Raw genomic sequence first — 15,074 nt, forward strand, 5'->3', positions numbered from 1 at the left:
TTTGGCTCTGTTGACTAATGAGTTTGCCGACCACTGCCCTAGCCAATGGCAACTTTAGGGACCTAATGTTTGAATTGGTTTGCCAATAAACACATAGGTGAACATCATTTTCTACAGCAAGTCCAGCTGCCTAATAAATCAGAGCAACATCATATTTTGTAGTTTTTCCTCTTTCATACTTACAAATTCTCTTTTGTCAGTTCCTAAAACATACCATGCTACTTCCTACCACAGGCTCTTTTCACATCCTGCTTGTTCAATCAGGTCAGGCTCCTCTCCGATAGGCTACCACAAAACTGAGATCCTTCCCTTAGGAGTACCTGTCTGTAACATGTATTGTGTGACTGTTATGTCTATCAATATGTGTTTCCCATAACAATGGAAAGAACTAGAAATGCCTTCCCACATGAAAAGCAGGGATAGTGTCTGTTTTATCATTTTTGTGCCTAAATACCCTTGTACAGTGCCATACTCATAGTGGATGCCCAGTCAATATTACTGGATAAGTGCAGTTGCGAGGTGTAAGCAATTTAAGCAGAGAAGGAGGCATTGCATTCACTTTTACAAGACTTTTGGGTTATTATGTCTCATTTTTTAAAGCAAAATATACTATGGGGCTGTTTCATGGTTAAACTGTAGCAAAAGGGAAGAAAGGCTGAGAAATAATGAGGTACTGGAAAGCATCTCTTGGATGCTGTGTGTTGCAGCATCAAATGCCACAAAGAGGTGGAAGAGTGTGGCCACTGAGGGAGCTAGTGATGTGGCAATAGAAAGGACATTCTGTGGAGAACTTTCAAAAGAGCGTCGGGAACAGAGTACATGGAAAGTTACTCCTTGAAGAGTGGGAGGTGATTTGGGAGTATTAATGGGTCCTTGTATACTAGAGAAGACAGAAGCAGAGGGTGATTATATAAGAAAGATGGTAAAATAATGCTTGCTAGAGGATCCTTGTTACTGTGAAATCATGGACATTTTCTCATAAAACTAGATAGGTGCTTGTTTGATATATGTTGAACCAATTGAAAATAATAACATGATTACACCTGAGTAAGATAGAACAAAAATATCTTAGATTGTATTCATGGAAAGACAGAAACTTCAATTCCTACTTGTTACAATGAGGAAATTTAGTCTTTTCTTTCAGGTAACCATGCACGTTAAGGACAGAAGTGCGGCTAGAACAAAGCTCAACTTTTTTCACCAAATTTTACAAAGGCTTATTAGCATTATTGAATTCTATTGTAATATATATTTCAGCATATGATAAAGGAATGCAAAGTGAAATGTCCTTGTTCTACAGAAACTGCTTCTACTAATTAAACCATCATTAGTGAGAACCATGTAATTCTATTTAATTTTGATGATCTGATATGCCTTTATTCTTCAGAGCAGAACGAGTGTTTCTATAGTTATGCTTACATTTTTCACTTGGTAGGTATCCAAGTACAGCTCTTTGCAAGTTATGTACCATATAAGCCAAGGACAAGGCCTGGGTGTTTGTATCAGAATAGAAGCAATTCTAGATTAATGTGATAAGTGGCACTCCCCCAACTGCACCCATAGTGATTCCATTTTGTTTTACAGTCAGCTCCAAGACTAGATGGAGTCCAACATGTCTATCTTAATGCACTTTAAATTTGTGACATTCAGAAATTTAGGGATGGGAATACATTTGCTTCTTTGTGCTTTAATTCATAGCATAATGGTAAATTCAACCTCATTTTCTTCATTTTATTTATTTGAACAGCAAGTGAATGGTCAACATCCAGGTGCAAAATAGGAGCCCTGGGGAAAAGAAAAATATATATATGTAATAGTCTTGATGTCCAAATTGTCTTATAGTCCAGTAAGGGAGGATGCCATGCTATACATTTTTTTCATTTAAAAAACTTATTTATACTCCCTTGAAACCCACTTAGATATTGTTGCTATGCCAAGTAAGAGTTGAAAATCATTACTACTTAGACAGCTAAGAATTCAATAACAGTACAATTACATTATTAATGGTTATAATTAAATTACTTATTTTTAATATTTTCTTCCACTAAATAATGTTTTCAATTAGAACCACGGGAATAGTTTTTATTTTATTTTTTTCCTTTTAAATTCTTTATTTATATTTAGCCCAACTATATCTTTTTTACTTTCATTCACTCAGGGACATTTAAGTGTCACTGTGATGCAGGTATCAGGATTAGGTGTGAGGACTATGGGGTGGGGTGTACAAAGTTGAGTGTGGTCGGGGGAGAAGGACTAAGATGTACCTTTGAGGAGTTCATAGTATAGTTGGAGAGAAGCCTGCATGTTAAGTACGGGATTATACAACACAGTATGATAAACACATGATCAGGGCATGTAGAAAGGGCCATGGGAGCAGCAAAGACCTTGCCAAAGGGGCCAGAGGGCACACAGCAAAAAGGACATTTGAACCACATCTAAGTTTAGCCATATATAGACTCACAATTCTTCCCCAAGTAGAACATTGGTTAAAGCTCTCTCCCATCATTACTCGATGATCTGCTTACCCTTGTTGTATCTCTTCTTAGTCATTACAGGATTTCACTGTCTTCCCATGCAGGTAGGTCGCTGCATTGCAACTTCATGCATTCCAAGGGCATTCTCTCTGGCAACCAAAGCAAGGGCAGGAAGTGAGGACACTCAGGGATGTGGCTGTTACATGGCAGGCTCCCACATATGATCCTTCGCCCCTCTTATAACATGGGAGAGTCTTTCCTTATAGGATTCAATGGTTCAACAGGTTTGGGAGGATTTGGGAAGGGGATGCTTCCCTGAGTTCAGTTGCTGGAAGAAGACACGAAATGTACCATGTCAAATGGCAAAGGTATAACCACGGTGGAAGGTTTGCCTGTGAACAAGGATTGAAGAGTGTGGAGGTATGGAAGCTGAACAGCCGCTGAATTGCCTGATAGAATCGCAGCTGCCATTCTCAGGGACTCGGAGGTGGCTTTCTCCCCTTCTGCAGCGATCATCTAGAGAACAGACGTGAAGAAAAGCAAAGTGAGTTCCCCTCTTCGTTCCTTGACAGTTTTAATCACTATTCAGCAAGCATCTATTATGTGGCTGGTTCTGTGAAGCACAGAACAGACGGTCTTCGTTCTCAAGGATCTTGCTCCGCACTCGGGCCTGTCTCTGAGCTTCGCCTTCCACAGCCAGGGAGTGCTGAAGCCTGGCCGGCAGCCTCACATCCTTACCACATTTCTGTTCTCTCCACTTTGCTTCCCCAAATACAGGTCACTGAATCCAAGGCAACCTTTACATCTTGGGCGATGCTCTTTCTCTCTAGAAGAATTTCAGTGAGGGATCGATGTGCTAGCAGACGCTTCATGGTGGTTTGCACGAGGAACTGAATAGTTTTGGACACATGAGCAAGACTGCTTAGGAGAAGAGAGGCATTTTCTATTTGGTAGTAGCAGATGGCATCTATGTCCATCATAAACATGTCTTTGGTCACAACACAATTGTAGAGGCTGACAAAAACTCATGCCAGCCCAGCTGGTGTGTCCAAAATCTTCAGGAGAGGTCACCAGGAAACTCAAGGAAAAGTTGATGTTGCCACTCCAGCCTGAGAGCAGTCTGTTGGCAGAATTCTCTCCTCCTCAAGGGGAGTGCAATCTTTCTCTTGAAGCCTCCAATTGATTGGGTGAGGCCCAGCCACGTTATAGAACGTAATCTGCCTTACTCAGAGTCTACTGACTTAATATTAATCTTATCTAAAAGTACTTTTACAGCAACATCCACATGTTCCTGACCAAATATCTAGGTACCATAGCTTAGTCAAGTTGATACATAAAAATTAACCATCACAAGTTCTTTTTTTGTTGTTGTTTGCTTTCTTGTTGAGTTGTAAGATTTCTTTATATATATTAGATATTAACCCTTTATCAGACATGTTATTTTCTTCCATCCCATAGAGTGCCACAGGAATAACTTTTAAATGGTGAAGATTAGATTCCAAAGAATATTAAAAAAGCAATTAAAAATGTCCAAAAATTCCATTCTCAGATCCATCCTTTTAAAACATTATTTTTCCCCAAAACATGTATTTTCCACAATTTCAAATAAATCTTTCCAGGCAGCCCAGAAGTATTTCATTATCTGCAAGAGGAGTAAGCATTATTGTAGCACCCTGAAAAATATCCTCCGATGTGTCAAAGTTATGGCCAATAAATGGTTACATATTTTACCAAATCCCTGGGGTAGTAGTGGGGACTGGTGTTGAGTAATCACTGGCAGTGATGAAGATCTCTACAATCATTTGCTGACTGTGACAGGGGCTTTGTCCAAAAAGAAGGAGATTTTACTTTTGGCAGGAACTCACCTCTGAACTAGCAGCCCATGGATACTCATTAATTTTAATTAAATGAATTGAATGTCCGGTCTAGATACAATTTTTCAAACCCAATTAATAAGGCACTTAAGGTGTTGGCAAAAGTCACCACAAGGCTTCTAGCTATAATTTTAAGAATTTAGAAGATGGGCAAGATGGCTAGGAATTATACAGGAGTCAATGCAGTAATTCTAATTGAAATGGGGAGGGGGGGTGGTGCTGTATTCACTAGAAAGCTCAGCTTATTTAAATACTTGTGCACAAGAAATTTAAATTAAAATGTCAGTTTTAAAACACCAGGATGAAGACAGGGTACCAGGGAACAAACAACACTGCCTAAAGAAAGAAAAAGATGTCAGATTTATTTTATTTCTCCCTGTGAATAGGAGCCAAGTTAACATCCTATCCTGGGAACACCTTTTATCTTCTCAAATCATATCTGACTTGTTAAGAATATTCATAATTTTTCTTCTTTTAGCAAAGTTTTAATATTTTCTCACCTAAATTAACCATCCCTTATATTTAGACATCATGCTTCCAGGCTCCGTTTTCCTGAGTGACTTTATACACTATGGCGCTCGTTTTTAAAACTTCTGTCACCATCCATGCCAGTGCTGCATGATAGACTATCCAAAAGACCTACATTTGCACTGATCCTCACAATGTTCTCGCATGCAGAGCAGTGTTGGTTTTGCTGAGCCCGTTTTAAGGTAGAGACGATTCTCTGGGGGAAAGAAGGAGGAGCAGGTACTGTGGCGAGTTCAGGAAGATTCGGGGCTAAGTGCTACAGGTGAGGGATTGATCCGGAGCAGATGCAATGGGGTTTGACTAGAGAGAAGCCGGAAAGACGGCGGGCACTGATGTAGAATGAGGAGACGGATGCCCTGTGTCAAGTCCAATAGGCAACACGATGCTGTAAGGGCAGGGCGGGTCCAGCTGCTGAGACTGGCAGCAGATCATGAGCTCTGTGTACCATAAGTCAGAGTGGGCATGCGGGACTCACGTGGAGAGTGGTGTGGGACAGAGGCTGCGAATAATGTGAGGGCACAAAATAATTATTTTATGTTGCCCTGGCTCTAGGCTTTAGAGTAGAGTTAATGATCTATGAGATCCTCAGAGGACAGACAGAAATGGAAGCAAACAGAAGTGAAATGCTAGTGATTAACCTATGGGTTTATGTATAGTATATTAATATCTATTATTGTCTGTCATTGTAACAATGTATTTTATATATTCTCCATATGGAGAGAGAGAGACAGAGGCGGAGCCTGCTGTGTACATATGAATGTGCTAGATTCTGATCACTTAAAAATAAAAGCCTACATTTTGGATGCGTAGGTCTGAGATTGAATCTAATTAAAACCCCTTTGAGAATGAAAGCCAGGCAGTGTCTAATGAGCTCAGCCCTCCTGCTGAGCCGGCCTGAGCAGAGCAGGGGAACATAATGAGAGGAGAACAGGTGTCTCCGGGACTCAACGGGAGGGGGCAGCCCCGCCTCTGAACGGGACTAAACCAGGGTTTTCCTCCTCTCACCTCAGCTCATCTTAGCTTTGTTTATTCAATCTTCTTCACCGGGGCTTGCTTCCTTCTCCACTGCCATGCAGAACAGAGAACCAATGTTTTCTCCGTTGCCAAACTCTGAGACGCAGGTGAAGTACATGTCTGAGGAACACATTTTGCTCAGCTGAGCTCAGTCCAGGCAGCTCTGCAGAGGGCGGTGTTCAGGGCACAAAGCCCTGCCTGTAGCCTCTGCTGTGTTGGAGGAGGAGAGAATTTAACAAAAACTGGAAGGGCCAAGTTTTAAAAATTGTTTTGATCGGGGTCTCACATGTTGTAAATTGTGCTCAGTAGTCTGATATGTCTGGATTGTGAAGTCATGTATATAACTCCAAGGGGTCAAATGCTGCTCAGAAACTTGTGGTAACTGAGGAGGGGGTGGGGGGATGAGGGGGAGGATATGTACTTTGTTAACTGCCACCCCGATAGGGACACAGTAGCAAAGACGCAGGATCACTAAAACTATGGACGTCTCTATCTGGAGGTTTTCCTTTTCCTGAGTGAAGGCACCCGATTCCCGGTGTTTGTGAAAAGCCTGGGGCTGGGGGACCCGTGGGCTAGACTGCTTTACTCCACGTTCTCCTCCAGGTTCTTGTGCTAAGGCTGCCCCTCGTACCTGGTGCTTGCCAGTCCTGCGCTGTCTGGGGAGCCAGAGGGATCAGCACGGCTGTCACCCCTACCTTGCTCCGCACCCAGCTCTCTCCACCCTGCTCTGCAAGGGACCCTCATCTGCACGCTTTCCTCCTGCCAAAGCAGCATCCTGCTGCTCTGCCGCTCACGTGCCGCTCCCAGGCCCTGCCTTGTCATTGCAGGATGAGACCTAGTTTACACCTCGACTGTCACTTTAACAGCAGTCAGGCGGTGCTCGGGGGTCCCCGATATCCACCCCCACTGGGAGAACCACTGGAGGCGCTGGCAGGACTGCTGTCCTTTGTACCAGGGGCTGTGCTTTACCACCACACAGAGAGTGCACAACGGCATCAGCAGAGGAAAAAAGGACTGTGGGAGATGGTCATCTAGAAGACAGGGCACCTGCGAGCTGGACCCCGAAATCACAGGCTCCTCTGTCCCACCCTGTCCTTACAACGTGTGCCTGCCCACTGCCCCTGCAGTGGCACTGCTTTCTTTTTTCTTTTTTTTTTTTTTTTAAATATATTTTATTGATTTTTTACAGAGAGGAAGGAAGAGGGATAGAGAGCTAGAAACATCGATGAGAGAGAAACATCAATTAGCTGCCTCTTGCACACCTCCCACTGGGGATGTGCCCGCAACCAAGTTACGTGCCCTTGACCGGAATCGAACCTGGGACCCTTCAGTCCACAGGCCGACGCTCTATCCACTGAGCCAAACCGGTTTTGGCGAGTGGGCACTGCTTTCAAGGACGCCGCCCCAAGGGAGCAGAGCGCTGTGGGACCATCTGGACAGTTTACATGACTGAACCCAGGTAAGGCCTCTATATAAACCGTTAAGATTCTGGTTGCTGGATGCAGAGATCTACTCGTCTGTAGTTGCCCATGAATATGTGCTGCTGCTCCCTAGGGAGGTAGGGCTGAGGCTTGGGGTCCACTCTGGACACAGCTGCCCTCTGGCCTTGGCCTAGGAAGGGCAGCATAGGAGGCAGCTGCTGGCAGATAGCACAGGTGTGGGTGCCACCCTGGTCCCTACAGGCATCCCCTTCTTTCTTCAGTCTCCCCTTGCCCTCCACATACGGGCAGTTTCAGTGTTTACCCAGGAGTCCCTGAGGTTTGCTAACCAACAGACTGAGACTGGAAAAACGCATACCCAGGTCCCTACGTCCTCTCCCCTCCAGCATGAAAAGTGTCCCACCAAGTGTGTTTTCTCCAGCCGTGGAGATGCAGCAACACCTTTGCACTGTTTCTCCCAGAGGTCAGTTCAGGAGGCAGAGCTCAGGATTTTCCTTAGGAGCCGGTCCTGTAGGCAGCCTCTGCTCACATGTACACCATCAATTACATTGTTTGGACAAACAAACCAGGCACAACGGAACACATTTCTCCGTTAGGAACCCAGAGAGCAGTCTGAGAAACAAGCTCCCAGAGGCCAACCACAGGCCAGCCCTGCGAACAGGACCTTTTAAAGTGCAACCCTGCCATGTTAACTTAACTCTTTCCTGCACAGCCAAAGGGAGATTCATATATGCTAGGAAACAACACGAGTAACAAGACTGAAATCCCTTTTGGTCTAGGCAGCCACTCAAAAGGGAGGTTTATGCGACAATAAATTCATGCTAAAGCCTTAATCAGGTAATAAATAATATTGGAAGTCAGAGAAGTAATTATTTTTTCCTCGGCCAGCTGAGTTAAATCTCAGATTTTTATTTGGGATTTTGAAGCATGGGCGGAGGGTAAATGAATTTAGAAAAGCATAAAACAGCATGAATTAGCATGCAATTTTCTAAATAAATGTACATTACAGGGCAAAAAAATAAAAGCATCCATTTCTCTAGAGATGGAATCACATTAGGAGCCATATGGAGGTGAGAATTTACAGGTACAATAGTGGACAATGTTGAGCAATAAATGTTGACATTCTGCTATAAGCCAAGAGAGCTATACAGGCTTTTTTTTCGGGAGAGGGACATCATGCAGTTGATATTATTGACAGAGAAGCACCTGTGGCTGGTTCCTATGATGGTTCTCTTGGGTGATTTTCAGCCTTATGCTGGGCACGCATGCAGCCACCTGAGATTAGGCCGTTAAGAATTAAAGGTAACATATTATTCCAGCTTCAATGCTAGAATGAAAGTATGCATTAAAATAACCAGCTGTACCTACGATGTTGGGGGAGGGGAGGAAGTGGTTGAAAGTAAATAAGAGCTTTTGAAGGGATGAAAATCAGAGAAAGTTCCAGATTTTGGTTCTCAGCTTCCTGACTACACAAAGAGAGCTGCAGATGGTTGCTTGTTTAGTTCTCAGCGTCACTGAAGAGAAAATATCCTCGAGCAGCAAAACTGTCCCTGGAATTATCTTGATATAACTTTCTCATCCTGGGTCTCAGGTGAGAGTGGCATGATGTGTTCACCTGCAGATGATGCAGTTAAGTCCTCATGGTGCTGTCTCCTCCAGCAGGGCCTCATGGGAGTCCAAGGAAAACTGCCCCAGGGAGCTGTAATGCTGCAAGAGTTCAGGACCAAATGGTCCTCAGCTGCAACGCCCAGGTGACCTGGTTTAATAAATGAGGAAGTCTCAAGGGCTTCAAAGGCAGCTTGGTCTTTCTTCCCAGCTCATTCATAATTATAACTTCTTCCAAATCATCCTATGACAATGCTAGACAGAGACAGTCCCCGGTTGTGTTCTTTGGTGAAGAACTGGACTGTAAGTTAAACGAATCTGCCCGCTGATAGTTAGCTTTATTTTATATAATTTTAAATTTTTTTATGTTATAATATTTATAAAAATCTATCCAAGATAGCATGATTGCTTCCCTTGAAGGTGAGATCCATACTTTTTCTACCAAGGTCAGCAATTACTCCTTACCTCTCCTCATCTAGGTGTATCCATAGCCTTGCTATGGGGGTGTACTCACAGAGTGGTCTCTGGCCAACTCTCAGGGGTCCTCAAACTACGGCCCGCAGACCACATCCGGCCCGCCGAGGACATTTATCCGGCCCGCCGGGTGCCGCTGCCTGTCCTGCTTAGCAGCCGACTCGTCCCAGGCCCGCAGTGCGCATAGGAATTTGTTCATAGTTTTTTTTTTAAACTATAGTCCGGCCCTCCAATGGTCTGAGGGACAGTGAACTGGCCCCCTGTTTAAAAAGTTTGAGGACCCCTGCCTAGATCGAACTACTAATCTCGGGGTAGATAAATAAGATTTAAAAAAAGGTAGAGACTGAAAAAGGAAAAACAAAACTGTTTTATTTGCAGATAAAATGGCTCCCTACATAGAAAATCCAAGAGAATCATGGATACTGGATAGAATATCAATAGAAAAATTGTATTTCTCTACAAAGTAATAAACAGAGAATCTAATTAAGAAATGCCTTCTTGTCATGGCAACAAAAATAGTGTTCTTAGGAAGAAATCAAATGGAAGCTGGCCAAGGATTCTACATAATAACTTTAAAAAAAACTCAAAAGAGAAATTCTCTAGTCAGAGGTTAGATTCAATTTTTTAAAACAAAACTCAAAATGTGTTAACCATTAACCATTCTGATCTGTAGCTTGAAAGCAATTTTGACTCAAGTTTGAAGTAAAATTTGGAGAGCAAGTTCTAAAATGAGTATGAATATTCAAAAGCTCACAAATGGCCTAGATACTTCTAAGGAAAGCAAGATAGGTGCGTTTGCCTGTCAGACACTAAAATATACTACAAATCTGTGGTCCAGGGATGAATATGTAATAACACAGAGTACAGAAAGAAAACATGCAATACAGAAACTCCAAGAGAGATCCAGCATTGAAAATACAGGAGGGTGTGGAATTCTATACAAGAACCGTGCTGAGATGATGGACATTTGAGTTATTCCATCATTTTGTATTATACATGATGATGCTATGAGCAATTGTATGCATGTTTTTGCATGGACATCTATATATATAAAAGCCTAAGGGACCGTTTGACCGTTCAAATGTTCGAACATTCAACCAGTAGCTGTGATGTGCACTGACCACGAGGGGGCAGGTGCTCCGACCAGTAGGTTACCTTGCTGCTGGGGCCCAGCCCATCGGGACTGGGCGAGATGGGGCCAGATACACCCTGGAGCCCTCCTGTGGTCCCTCCCCAGACCCGATCGTGCACCAATGGGGTCTCTCGGCCTGGCCTGCACCCTCTTGCAATCCGAGACCCCTTGGGGGATGTCATAGAGCTGCAGGCCAGGCCCAGGGATCCCACCGGGGCATGAATCCGTGCGCCAGGCCTTTAGTATGTAATAAATTATCTTGGGTATTTACCTGGAAATGCAATTATTGAGTCATATAACTCTATGTTCAACATTTTCACTTCTAACATTGATAAATGAATAAGCAAAATCTGGTATACCCACAGTCTGGAGTATTATCTGACAATTAAAAAATGAGGTATTGCCGAAACCGGTTTTGCTCAGTGGATAGAGCGTCGGCCTGCGGACCGAAGGGTCCCTGGTTCGATTCCGGTCAAGGGCATGTACTTTGGTTGCGGGCACATCCCCAGTGGGAGGTGTGCAGGAGGCAGCTGATCGATGTTTCTCTCTCATCGATGTTTCTAGCTTTCTATCCCTCTCCCTTCCTCTCTGTAAAATATCAATAAAATATATTTTTTTAAAAAAATGAGGTACTGATAGATACTACAATATGGATGAACCTTAAAAACACTATGCTCTGTGAAAAAAGCCAGTCACACAAGAGCACATTTTGTAAGATTCCTTTCAATACAGCATGTCCACAGATGGTGAATCTTTAGGGACAGGATACACATTAGTGCTTCTGAGGGACTGGGGATAGTGGGAGATGGAGAGTGACTACTAGTGAGCATCAGATTTATTTGGGTGTTGAGAATGTTCTGAAATCAGAGTAGTGATTGTGCAAGTCTGTGAGTGTACAAAAATCCTCACCAAGTTGTACATTTTTCAAAGGCATTTGAAGTTATGTGAATTTCTTAGAAGCTAGAATAAAAAGCATATTATCCCTGCTGAATTTTTAGATCCAGAGTGGGGCTTCCTTATCTTTTCATTTATTGAATTGCCCATTTTAGAATTAGCACTCTTTGAACTGAGATAAATTATGTTTTTGAAGATGAATGAATCAAAGTCAAGTGAAAGAAATTAGAACTTTTAAATGATGTCCAAACTTTAAATTATAAAATGATGATATTACCCATTTAAAAAAATATATTTTATTTTCATTTCATGTTATTCCACTTTTAGATTACTAATAAGGCTAACAAGTCAAGGAAAATATTAATAATATATATTTCAACAGAAAGAAAAAGAAAGAGTATTCTGTGCTGCTTGTAAAATGCTAATTATAACACAGTCATCCTTTATAATCATGCAAATTCTAGTTTTTATTAATTAACATTTGAGAGATTCTGCCCTCTTTGATTTATTAGAATGTTTTACATAAGGATGATCTGCTCACTGCACTTTTTTTTTTTTTTTTTTTAGCTAGCATAGGGTAGAAGTTTAAAATAGATTTCCATTTCATCTTTCTAAGTTGTAAATAAAATTCAACACAGAATAACTGCACTGCTGGAATGATGAAAAACAAAATACACCAAAACCAAAAATATCTTCTAGAAACAAAGGGACTTTCTTACTGATGAAACAAATGGCACCTTACATAGACTGGGATTGTCTTTGGGATGATTTATCAATATGCTTAGAGATAACTGAGATGTTTTCAACATGAGTGCATTATATAAAAACTAGAGGCCCAGTGCACAACATTCGTGCACTTGCGGGGGACAGGGGGCATTCCTCAGCCCAGCCTGCACCCTCTTGAAGTCCGAAATGCCTTGGGGGATGTCTGCCTGCCAGTAAGCCGGCAGTAGGACATCCACCCCGAGGGGTCCTTAGTGCTGCCACGGAGGTGGGAGACGCATCGCCACCACCACTGCGCTTGCCAGCCTTGAGTCCAGCTTCTGGCTGAGCAGCGCTCCCGCTGTGGGAGTGCACTGACCACCAGGGGGCAGCTCCTGTGTTGAGCGTCTGCCCCCTGGTGGTCAGTGTGCGTCATAGCAACCAGTCATTCCTCTGTTAGGTCGATTTGCATATTAGGGTTTTATTATATAGGTTAATGGGATATACAGTTATATAAAATAAAATCATTGTCGAGGTTTATTATATTTAAATTCTCTTTTGAAACCATAATTTTTATAGTTGTTTAATTTGTGTATATAGTTAAATAAATTGGATTATGCCCCCACCATGTTTTATTGACTTTGGATTTTTTTTTTTAAATATATTTTATTGATTTTTTACAGAGAGGAAGGAAGAGGGATAGATAGTCAGAAACATCGATGAGAGAGAAACATCGATCAGCTGCCTCTTGCACACCTCCTACTGGGGATGTGCCCACAACCAAGTTACATGCCCTTGACCGGAATCGAACCTGGGACCTTTCAGTCCGCAGGCTGACGCTCTATCCACTGAGCCAAACCGGTTTTGGCTGACTTTGGATTTTTTAAAAATAACTTATAACTGGGAGATGTTATAATCAACCTAATTTTTTATTGTTTTCTTTTAATGTTGCTTTCTATTTTCTTATGTATTTGCTTCTGTTTGTTGTGCCATGGAAGGCCCATTGATAGTGAGTTTTGTTATGTGTTAAAGCATCTACTTAGTGCATATATTACATTTGACTAATATCTTGGTCAGGATAAAAATAAATATTTTCATCTTTATTGTGTGTTAGCTAGATAAAAATTTTGAAGGGTCATGCTTTTTTCTCCTCAGAATTTTAAACATTATTCCATTATTTTTGCACACCTGAAATGGCTGAGTGAAAATCCTTTTATGATGAAAAACAAAACACACTAAAACCAAAAATATGTTCTAGAAACAAAGAAATTTTCTTACTGATAAACATTATTAAAGCATATATTATACTTAATAATAGCAAAGAACAAGGAGACTAAGAATAAATTTAATAAAATATGTGCTAGAATTCTATGGAGAAGATTATAAAATTTTATTGAATGACATTAAAGAAAGCCTAAATAAACAGAAAGCTAATTTCTCAAAATTGTTCCATTCTTTGCATAAAAGGACTGGTTTGCAATCAGGCTGATAATAGAACATTTTGCTCAGCCTGCACTGAAGAACTGTTTATCCTGTGAAGGAGATTGGCCCAGGAGTTTGAAAGAAGACACAGCCTCAGTCAAGACTTCATAGTACGATTTTTAAAAATTAACTGCCAAAACACAAGCCCTAACCTATTCTCGATGCTCTCAGAACCTTTGCATCTAATGCCTCCCCCTCTAGCAGGCTGGGTTACGACTTGTGGGCACCTTATACACATGTCAGTGTGTCCAGTAGTGACCGAGTTCTGCTCTGCTCCACCAGGACGGCTACACCGAGAGCAAGAACTCTTTTGTATTTGCCTTGCAAAGAATAGGTGTTCAATAAATAGACATAAAAAAAAGTGTCCTGGATTTGATCCCTGTCTTAACAACTACATATGTGATTTAATTACCAAAAATGCAAATGTAAATTTTCTTATTATAAGGTGGGGTCACTGATCCTGCTGTCCATACACTGCAGTGTGGGTTAAAGAATCGAATGAGATCATAAGTGAAGGTGAGCTACAGACTGCAAGTCACTCCCCAAGGCAGAGGCAGAGTATTATCTATCAGTTGTAACCTTTGTACTTTAGTTGGTTTCAACCTCAGCCAAGGATATATTTTTTGTGATTTTTGTTGCTGTTGGTGGTGGTGAGAAAGAAGGAGAGCGAGAGCGAGAGCGAAAGACATTGATGTAAGAGAGAAACATCTGTTGGTTGCCTCCCCTATGCACCCAGAATGGGGATCAAACCCAAAACCTGGTATGTGCCCTGACTGGGAATTGAACCTTTGACCCTTTAGTACAGGGACTGATGCTCCAACCAAATGAGCCACACCAGCCAGGGTATGTACTTTATTTATTTTACAATTTTATTAGTGTTAGTTTTATTGTTATTATTGATATGCACTCTGGTGATTAAAACTCACACAAACACTTTGATAGTTTTTTTTTAACAAATGATTCTTTTAAATGTGAATTACTTCTAAACTTTTCATATTTTGATTCCCTCCTATTGTGATCTCCCAAGTGTGACACATTTAAAAAGATATACAGTGGCATGAGGGACAATATCGAGATATGCCAGAACTATCAGGACAGGCAGGCCAGACAATCTGCTGACACTCCTGACAATAGAGAGATAGCAACCACAACACTGTACCAAAGGAGAAGGAAATGTTGAATTCCAGTGCAAGACACTAACAGCACAATTAAGAATCAGGCAGAAGCAACCATTTCTCAAAGAATGGAATTAGGTATTTATATTCAATTGGGATTTTTAAAATAATTTTTTAGTTTCAGTTAGAGTTGACATACATCATTATATTCATTTTTAAGCTTTAAAAGTCCAATATAAGGAAGGGAACTGAGAAGAGAGAATGGGGGGAGGGGCTTATCTACAATCACCAAAAAAAAAAAAAAAAAAAAGAGAGAGAGAGAAAGAAACACAATAGTTCAA

General features: G+C 41.6%; 1 pseudogene across 1 annotated transcript; it reads right to left on the minus strand.

Moving 5' to 3' along the window:
• Nucleotides 1-2,711: 2,711 nt before the first annotated feature.
• LOC308252792 (podocin-like) lies at nt 2,712-4,276 on the minus strand (annotated as a pseudogene). Its single transcript has 3 exons — nt 4,206-4,276; nt 3,139-3,488; nt 2,712-2,990 (listed from the first exon to the last, which is right to left on the minus strand). The product of its transcript is annotated as a podocin-like (transcript).
• Between the last annotated feature and the right edge of the window lie 10,798 nt (nt 4,277-15,074).

Source organism: Plecotus auritus, assembly GCF_963455305.1.
Source record: "Plecotus auritus genome assembly, chromosome: 7".
NCBI classification, from domain to species: domain Eukaryota; kingdom Metazoa; phylum Chordata; class Mammalia; order Chiroptera; family Vespertilionidae; genus Plecotus; species Plecotus auritus.